This window comes from Castanea sativa, chromosome 5, assembly GCF_040712315.1.
Source record: "Castanea sativa cultivar Marrone di Chiusa Pesio chromosome 5, ASM4071231v1".
Lineage (NCBI taxonomy): Eukaryota > Viridiplantae > Streptophyta > Magnoliopsida > Fagales > Fagaceae > Castanea > Castanea sativa.
The window spans coordinates 72,803,527-72,813,057 of record NC_134017.1 but is presented as its reverse complement, the minus strand read 5'-3'; the positions used below and the strand labels follow the sequence as shown (position 1 = coordinate 72,813,057).

The window sequence follows — 9,531 nt, the reverse complement described above, 5'->3', positions numbered from 1 at the left end:
CTATGCATTTCAAAGTTTCAAAGTGATCTTTTAAATCAAAAGTTTTTAATCAGGATTGATTGTAAATCTGCAAAACATGTTTTAGAAAAAGATGTTCAAAACATTGCATCAAAACAAATTTTTGCACGATGGCAAGCCATCCTTTCAGTTTTTGACTTTGACTTAGAATTCATTGAAGGAAGCCAAAACAGCATCCCTGATTTCCTAACCCGTGAATTTTTGCAGAGTCACAGCCAAGATGTCTGGGAAGAAACCTGTACAATAGCCCCAACCCCCTAAATTGTCTAAACAGCAAAACCTTGCTGGTTCTAGCCAATCACTAACCCCAAAAAAGCTTGTACCAATCACCCCCAGCCAAATTGTCCCAATATCACATACAAGAAACCCTAGACAGGATAACCCTGCTTCACCATCAAACATTGCCAATCGTTATTTGGTTTCAACAATTCCAAAACCAAATTATGAAAGGCTGCCTTATGGTCAGCCCAGTTACAGCTCAGCCTTAGCCTCCCCAGCACCAAGAGCAATCAACCCTTATCATGTTGAAGAACCTTTTGGCCCAATCCAAAACCAAAAGCCTTCCTATCCAACCAGGAAAGGAAACTCTTCTTATGTTAAGAAATCTTTCCTCCAGCATATAGCTTACATTGAACCCCACCTGGTTCAAATAACTAACCCTCTTGCCCTAGCCATGGAAGTTTTGCCACATGAATGGCATTTCTTACCAAAACATCCAGAGAAAAATATCAAGTTTTATAAAAGTATCCTCAGCCAAGAAAAGTCAGTTCAAATAGAAAACATCTTCAACAGCAGGGACCCCTCAGTAGTCCTCTATCACAAGTTCATCATCACAGGATTTGTCAGTTGCCAAGATTGGGGACAACATCCTTCTGAATTAAGGATCCTCAAAACTTACAGATCCCCCTCCGGCTCAGCACTTTATTACAGCTACTATGATTATATGGATGCCTTTGAAAAAGTTCTCTTCATCCAGAACCAAAATTTCAGCCACTCATGGTTCATGATGTTTAGCAGAGAATTCGTGGGTCAGCTCCCATCTTGGTTCCTAAGGTGGTGGGAGATGTTCGGATCAGTCCCTCAGATTTTTCCAGATCCTTTACAAGACGCTTTGAGGTACTTTGATTCAAGACAGGGAATTCTTAGTAAAATGGTGGGACGGACTAAAGATCGAACAAATCATCAACCAAGTCTATAGAGATTATCCTTAGCCAATCCAGCAGCCTATCGCTCACAGAACAAGGTCTCAATCTAGCCTAGATTCTGTTCAGATCGCCGAAAAATCTAGCAAAGAGCTGAAAGAATTAGCACAACAGCTATTAGCTCACTCACAGCAGTTAGAATCAGATGAACAGGTTTCTCCCACTGCTTCAGTGGCATCAATTAATCACAATCCAATTAATCCTTTCTAGGATTCCCAAGATCCATACAGTGGCTATAATTTGGATAGCGATTAGACATCATCCTGACCTAGCAAATCAGGATAAGATCACAATCAGCACCAGCCACTGATATGAACAGTACCCGCATCATCAGCAGTACCAGCACCCAGCAGATTCCTCGACAGGTTACTATTTCAACAGTGACCGAATCCAGAAAAGCAAGGGGAAAAAGCACTATTCATGAACAGTGAAAGTTTTACTGTTCCCCGACACAATCATCCAGAGATCCTATTGCTTTCGGTGGAAACAGCTTTCACCTCAGCAAAAACAATTTACTCTCCGTAATTTCAGCAGTCTTCAGCCAAAATCCAAGGCTCCATCCAGCCTATTTAAGGAAGCCAAGACTCCAGTCTTCAACAGGTCCAATTTTAGGAGCAACTTCAGCCACTCCAAAATTCCCTCATCTTCCAGCCAAGAGTATAGCCTTCAACTTTGCCTCCTCTTTACAACCCTTAGCATTGTAATCAGATGGCACTATCATATTTTCATATTTGTAATATCATGGTCTCAGCCGGCCTTTATCTGTATTTTTCGCACATGGCCTCAGTCGGCCTTAGCCTTAGCTTGTAACTTACCCCCCTTTTGGACTAGTTCCCTGTGTCATGAGGGTTCCATGTGTCTTGATATTGAGTGTGAGAGCTTTGATAACTGTGCTGTCATGGAGATAGATAGAAAAATCTGGGAAACAGTTAAAATGGATGGGTCCGTCACTAAGACTGGTTTCTATGGTTCCTAGGAGGCTGTCGTCGAATCTGATGTGACGAGCATCTCTAAGGGCCATGAGGATTGAGCTGTTCAAACCTCTTCTGGTGAGTGGTTTCACTCCAACTTGGACTAATCCTATGTGTAGGAAGTTATGTCCTTTGTCTTTATGCTTCTGGATAGCAGAAGGGGATAACAAGTAGCACGTTTCGTACTCCTTGTTTATTCCATAGACTTGTTCTATGGTCTTAACATGGTAGTCTGTTTTGAACGCTCTGCTCAAAGACCATGAGGACTTATAGAATTGGGAAACCCCATCATCAATGAAATAGAACAAGGAATTCCTGATGGAGTCAATACCCTGATTTATACAATCATGAAACACTTCATAGGAAAACCCAGCAATATCACAGCTAGGATTTATGAGCAGCTAAGTAACCTTAAGTGTAAAACCCTAGGAGACTACAAGTGGTATGAAGATGTCTTTACCACCAGGGTCATGCATGACCGGCATGTTAATATCAAATTTACCTCAATACTAACACGAACCAACCTAAACTGAAGGTGCTTATCAAGAATTGTTTCCTATATACCTGCTTATTTTCTTGCATAAAAGCCATAATATACAAAAATGTGAAAACCTTGAAAATTCATTTCATTTGAACTTTGCAAGATTGCCACTTGGCTGAAACTTCAGGTATTCGTGCAAATATTACATAGCTAAACATTTAGCAAAAACTCTTATTTACAAACCCAACCCCAAAGACATACAACTGGGGTTCAAACCAAACTAAATTTTAGAATTACATCTGTGCTCAAAGGATCAAGTACATCTTGATTCCTCTTATACAACAAAAGAGCTAAACTACTATTAAACAAAAAAAAGACTATACAACAAAAAAAGACTATACAATTTAAACAAAAGAGAATCACAGAATCTTGCCATCTCTAATACTCTCGCTGCTTCCAGGAAGAACTTGTACACTGAAATATAATAGGGTGAGCTGCGAAACCTAGTAAGGTTTTTAAGCTCCATGGGCCTTTGATAAGAATGAATGTAAATAAAATATTTTATGGATATGCCAGCTTTGATAAAATAGCCTTCATACTATTCATATTGTTCTTAAATTAACTTATGAACTTTCAAATGAAAATACTTCATTTTCCTTTCATATAATAATAAAAGAACATGATAAGGAACTTAAACATATTTCAACATACTTTTCTTATCATCATACTTTTCTTATAACTTCCAAATAGCTTAATAGCTCTTTTAGATACTATACGTTTACATAACTATTTCATAACAGTAGCATATCCAATTCTTTCTTTAAATATTACGTTCATGATATGAGTAGTAGCATCAATATGCTAAAATCATCATATATATAGGATTCAATAAGTCATGGACATAAATCTTTACTTAATTCATACTTATATGTAATATCTCTAATTAAAAGGTTTTTATGCATTATAGTTTTCTAAATAGTCCTTATACTTATCAAACGCACATGTCACAAATCCCTTACCTGAAAACAGAAGACGCGAGAGATTTGTACCAAAGGAGCTTAAGTGTCCGTGTTCTCGTTCTCGTCACCTAAATAAAAGACCAAAACTTATTACTAACAACTCTTCCTAAAAATATAAACTTATACCTCAAACACAACCTAACTCTCAACTTAGTAAAATCTTAATTCCCTTCACATAGAGTTTTCCCGAAAACAAGGTACAATCATCAAACTCATAACATACCAAAACACAGAGAAACCAAGCCATAAAAATTTACATATGATCTAAACATACCAGAAGATAAGAACATTAAATTATAGCTCAAAACATTTACCCTAACTTCAAAATTAAATCCACAAAGTCAGAGTTATCCTGTACTGTTTACTGCTCATTCCAGCAACAAATTTCCATTTTGTAAAATACGAATAGGCTGTCCAAACACATCCAATCATCATGAAATGTTACAAAGCTACTTCCCTGTATGTCTAATATATACCATATAAACTTCAAAGTTAAATCATAAAACCATAATTTATTAAAAATAGTACAAGGCAACGTGCTCAAATCTGTCCTGACAGAAATTTATGCAACTTAGAAATTAAACCCTTATTTTTGTATTAATCCAAATGTAGTGAGACTACTTCCATAACAACCATATATGTCTTAGGATTCATAAAAACTACTCTTAGCATCCTAATTCACAGCAAATGATTTAATACAGAATTTGCTTGTGGTGAACATCAAATCTGTCACAGTGACAGCTTCAGTGCATGTAGATACAAAATTCATCATCTAAATGCAAATGGTCTTCAATCCATTGGGGTATTTTTATACCAATACAATAAACATTAAAATAACTTATTAATCATCCAATAGACCATAAATCCATCAAACTTTCAACTTACAAAAATAGAATCACAAGTTCAGCCCTAAAATCAGATTTGAGAACAAAGAAGGGAAAACAATTAAACTATCAAAATACTCTAAAATCAAATAAGGTTTTAATTACTTACCCACAAATTTGAAGCTAAAGCTTTATTTTGAGGCTCTTAATTCCTTCTTTAGAGTGAGATTTATTGTTTTGGTGAGAGAGAGAGAGAGAGAGAGAGAGAGGTCTTGCCGTGTGAAAGCAAAGAGAGAAAGAAAACAAAGAAGCAAGAAAGAGGAATAGAAAAAGAAGACAAGGGGCCTGGACTTCTGATGCAGCCAAGAAGATAAGATAAGGGAAGTGGACTTTTCTTGGGGTGGGGCACGTATAATGCTAAGTAAAAAGGCTATTGCTCACTTCTTCTTCTTTTCTTTTCTTTTTTATTACTTTCAACCCCTTAAAAACTTATATTTCTAGAAAGGCCCAAAGACAATATAATTTTGCATATATATATATATATATATATATATATATATATATATATATATATATATATATATATATATCCTTATCTTTATAAAATTTCTTTCTACAACATTAAAAGATTATATATGTTTTGTAATATCACAATATCAAAACTTTATGCACTTAAATTAATTAAGGTAATAACAAACATATAAACTCATAAATTTAATTAAGCAATGAGGTTGGGGTGTTACACACACACACACACACACATATATATATATAGTTGGCTTGACTTTCCTTTTGCACAGTAACATTTGGAAGTAAATATTTATATTTATTTCTTAAACGTGGCTGGTTTTGAGGATTTAATTTGTTTGAATTTTGTTGAACACAGATGTCAAACAAAATTGTTGTGAATCCAGTTGTGGCTCAAACCAGCATGAACCTTTCTGCTGTGATTTCTGAAATGAACTTGGTAGGAGGAAATACCAAGGAATGGTGGGTAGACACTGGGGCTACACGCCATGTATGTTCAGAAAAGAAAATGTTTTCTACATATAATCCTATGGATAATGAAGGAAAAATTTTCATAGGAAATTCCTCAACCTCTAAGATTGAAGGAATTGGAAAGGTTGTGCTCAAAATGACTATGGACAAGTTTCTTACTTTGAAAATGTACTGCATGTGCCAAAAATTCAAAAGAACCTTGTATTTGGCTCATTGTTGAGCAAAAATGGTTTTAAGTTGGTTTTTGAGTCTGATAAATTTTCACTCTTTAAAAGTGGAATGTATGTGGGCAAAGGATATTTGAGTAATGACCTATTTAAGATGAATGTAATGACTATTGTTGATAATAATAAGGGTGCATCTTCTATTTACATGCTTAAGTCATCTAATGTATGGCATGGTAGATTGGGTCATATTAATTATCATACTTTACATAGACTAATCAATTTAAATTTATTGCCTAAATTTGAAATTGATTTTGATTATACATGTAAAACTTGTGTGGAAGATAAGATGACTAGAGCATCTTTTAAATCAGTTGAAAGAAGCATTGAGCCTCTAAATTTAATACATAGTGATATATGTGATATGAAATCTGTACAAACTAAAGTCGGTAAGAAATATTTTATCACTTTCATAGATGATTGCACTAAATACTGTTATGTGTACTTGCTAAGGAGCAAGGATGAGGCAATTGAGGCATTCATGCAATATAAGAATGAGGTTGAGAATCAACTCAACAAAAAGATTAAGATTCTAAGGAGTGATAGAGGTGGGGAATATGAATCACCGTTTAGTGAGTTTTGTTTACAGCATGGTATTGTTCATCAAACCACTACACCTTATTCACCTCAGCAAAATGGAGTTGCTGAAAGGAAATATAGAACTTTAAAAGAAATGATGAATGCAATGTTGATAAGTTCCGGTTTACCACAGAACTTGTAGGGAGAAGCTATTCTTTCCGCCAATTATATTCTTAATAAATTGCCTAGAAAGAAAACAAAAAAGATGTCATATGAGTTATGGAAAGGTAAAAAGCTTTCCTATCAATTCTTAAAGGTGTGGGGGTGTTTGGCAGAGGTGGTTGTCCCTATTCCTAAAAAGATAAAGATAGGATCAAAATCAGTGGATTGTGTTTCATTGGTTATGCTCATAATAGTAGTGCATATCAGTTTCTAATTCATAAATCTGACATTCCTGACATGAATGTGAATACCATTATTGAATCAAGGAATACATTATTTTTTGAAGAAATATTTCCTTACAAATCCACACAAGTATCAAGTTCTCTTAAGAGAAACTTTGAATCTATGTCTAGTACCTCTCATGATCTAGAGTATATGGAAGAGAGGAATGAGGTTGAGCCTAGACTTAGTAAGAGGGCTAAAACGTCAAAATCGTTTGGTCCGGATTTTCTAACTTATATGTTAGAAGATGAATCTTAAAACTTTAAGGAAGCTATCTCTATACCTAAGTCACCTTTCTAGAAAGAAGCTGCCAATAGTGAGATTGAATCCATCCTTCAAAATCATACATGGGAACTAATGGATCTTCCACCAGGTTGTAAACCTCTAGGATATAAATGGATATTCAAGAGGAAACTAAAGGCTGATGGATCTATTGACAAGTATAAGGCAAGACTTGTTGTAAAGGGTTACAAACAAAAGGAAGGTGTGGATTATTTTGACACATATTCACCTATTACAAGAATAACATCCATTCGAATGTTGATAGCTATTGTAACATTGCATAACCTAGAGATACATCAAATGGATGTAAAAACAGCATTCTTGAATGGTGAATTAAATGAGAAGATTTATATGAAACAACTAGAGGGGTTCATTGTTCCTGGTCAAGAAAAGAAAGTGTGCGGGCTTGTTAAATCTCTTTATGGATTAAAGCAAGCTCCAAAGCAATGGCATGAGAAATTTGACAATACAATGATGTCAAATGGGTTAAGAATCAATAAGTGTGACAAATGTGTGTATATTAAAGATATTGCAAATGGCTATGTCATTATGCGTCTCTATGTTGATGATATGCTCATTATAGGTAGCAATAATGATATCATTAAAGCTACCAAGAGAATGTTGATTAGTGAATTCAACATGAAAGATACAGGTGTTGCAGATTTGATACTAGGAGTGAAATTTCTAAAAAACCTGATGGACTTGTCTTATCTTAATCACATTATGTTAAGAAAGTTCTTGAGAAATTCAAGAAATATGATGACAGTCTAGTGAGAACACCTATAGATGTAAATTTACATCTAAGTAAGAATAAAGGGCAAGACATATCTCAATTGGAGCATTCAAGAATAATAGGCACTCTTATGTACATAATGAATTGCACTAGATTGGACATAGCATATGCTGTCAACAAGTTGAGTAGATACACTAGTAATTAGGGGAAGACCACTGGAAGGCATTAGTTAGGGTTTTGAGTTATTTGAAATACACCCTAAACTATGGGTTGCACTACACTCGATATCCAGCTGTACTAGAAGGGTATAGTGATGCTAATTGGATATTCGGCACAAAAGATACCAAATCCACGAGTGGATATGTCTTTACACTTGGTGGTGCAGCAGTATCTTGGAAGTCTTCTAAACAAACATGTGTTGCTAGATCCACAATGGAATCAGAATTTATCGCATTGGACAAAGCAGGAGAAGAAGTAGAGTGTCTTCATCATTTCCTAGAGGATATACTAATGTAGATGAAACTTGTGCCCTCTATTTGTATATATTATGATAACAAATCAGCTATTGGTAGAACACAGAGTTATATTGTCATGACCCAAATCCATGAAACATGAATTTGGATGCGTGACTAATTTGCTAACCTTACCTAGCTCAATAAAAATAATTTATTTAAACATAGTTCCATAAATCTCCAATTAAACAATGCTACTGATAAATCTCTTACAATAATTAAAATCCACAATTTATAATAATCTCCAAAATACTGTGAAGTCTAAAGCGGAAATACAAAAATAACTAATAATCTTTTCAAAACTCCACAAATTGGAAACAATTTCCATTACATAAAACGTGAATTACCAAAACATATGTAGCTAAAATTCTATGAGTCTTCAAGTAATACTGAAGTCGTCTACAACTTCCACGCTCTACCTTGCACCTTACAAAGCGATCCAAGGGTTCTAATTCCCAACTACACTTTAATCTAAAAATACTAATTGATGGGGTGAGCCACACATCTAGTTAGTAATTATACAGAATATACAACGGAGTAGAGTCAAGCAAGGCACGAGTATTTTGATTTTTTACAAACTCATTCAATGATATTAAAAATAATTATTCCAAAACATATAATGCATCACTTAAGACATATGTAATCAAATCTTAAAGTATTTCAAAAACACGTACAAATAATTGATCAGAGCACAGTGTCACATATACACATTATATATTCTCACATACAATCCTGTGAGTGGATACCAACATCTAACCCTTGCTGGTGAGGGATCAACACATATTCTCACATACAATCCTGTGAGCGGATTTACACACATATATCTGATCAATTCTAAAAACACTTAATTTGAGTTACATATCACAAAACAAAATATATACAAAATAGAATAATTTTCTTAATATTAACAATTATTCCAGAGATAGGGAAATATCAAATATCACAATATTGAATTAATACATAAATCAAAGGATGCTTGACTCCTCTAGGAAACAAATAGGAATTGAGGAATTTATACAAATATAATACAATTCTTGAGTAAATCTGAAATTTCAATTTGCTAAAAGAAACATTTTAAATACCATTTGGAGACTAGGAATATGGCTTGAAATCACTTGGTTTTAACAAATTTAAAGAACAAAAATCTTTTAAGAATAGTTACTTTGAAACTCAAGTATTTTCGGAAAATAGTTTAGTTTAAAAACCATCTTTTAAATGGGATTTAGACATTCAAAAAGTTATTTAAAATTCAAAATTTCTCTTAAAACATTATTTAAAAGCCAATTAAAATTTCTCTTTCAAT

The 9,531-nt window shown here is 34.2% G+C and overlaps 1 long non-coding RNA gene across 2 annotated transcripts; it reads right to left on the bottom strand.

Annotated features, from left to right (window-relative positions):
• Positions 1-2,794: 2,794 nt before the first annotated feature.
• LOC142636827 (uncharacterized) lies at positions 2,795-4,879 on the bottom strand. Of its 2 annotated transcripts, none has more exons than XR_012844405.1 (3): positions 4,685-4,879; positions 3,692-3,759; positions 2,795-3,175 (listed from the first exon to the last, which is right to left on the bottom strand). It is a non-coding gene; the product is annotated as an uncharacterized LOC142636827 (long non-coding RNA). The 2 variants fall into 2 exon arrangements; XR_012844406.1 differs by having other exon boundaries at positions 2,795-3,146; positions 4,685-4,857.
• Positions 4,880-9,531: the final 4,652 nt, after the last annotated feature.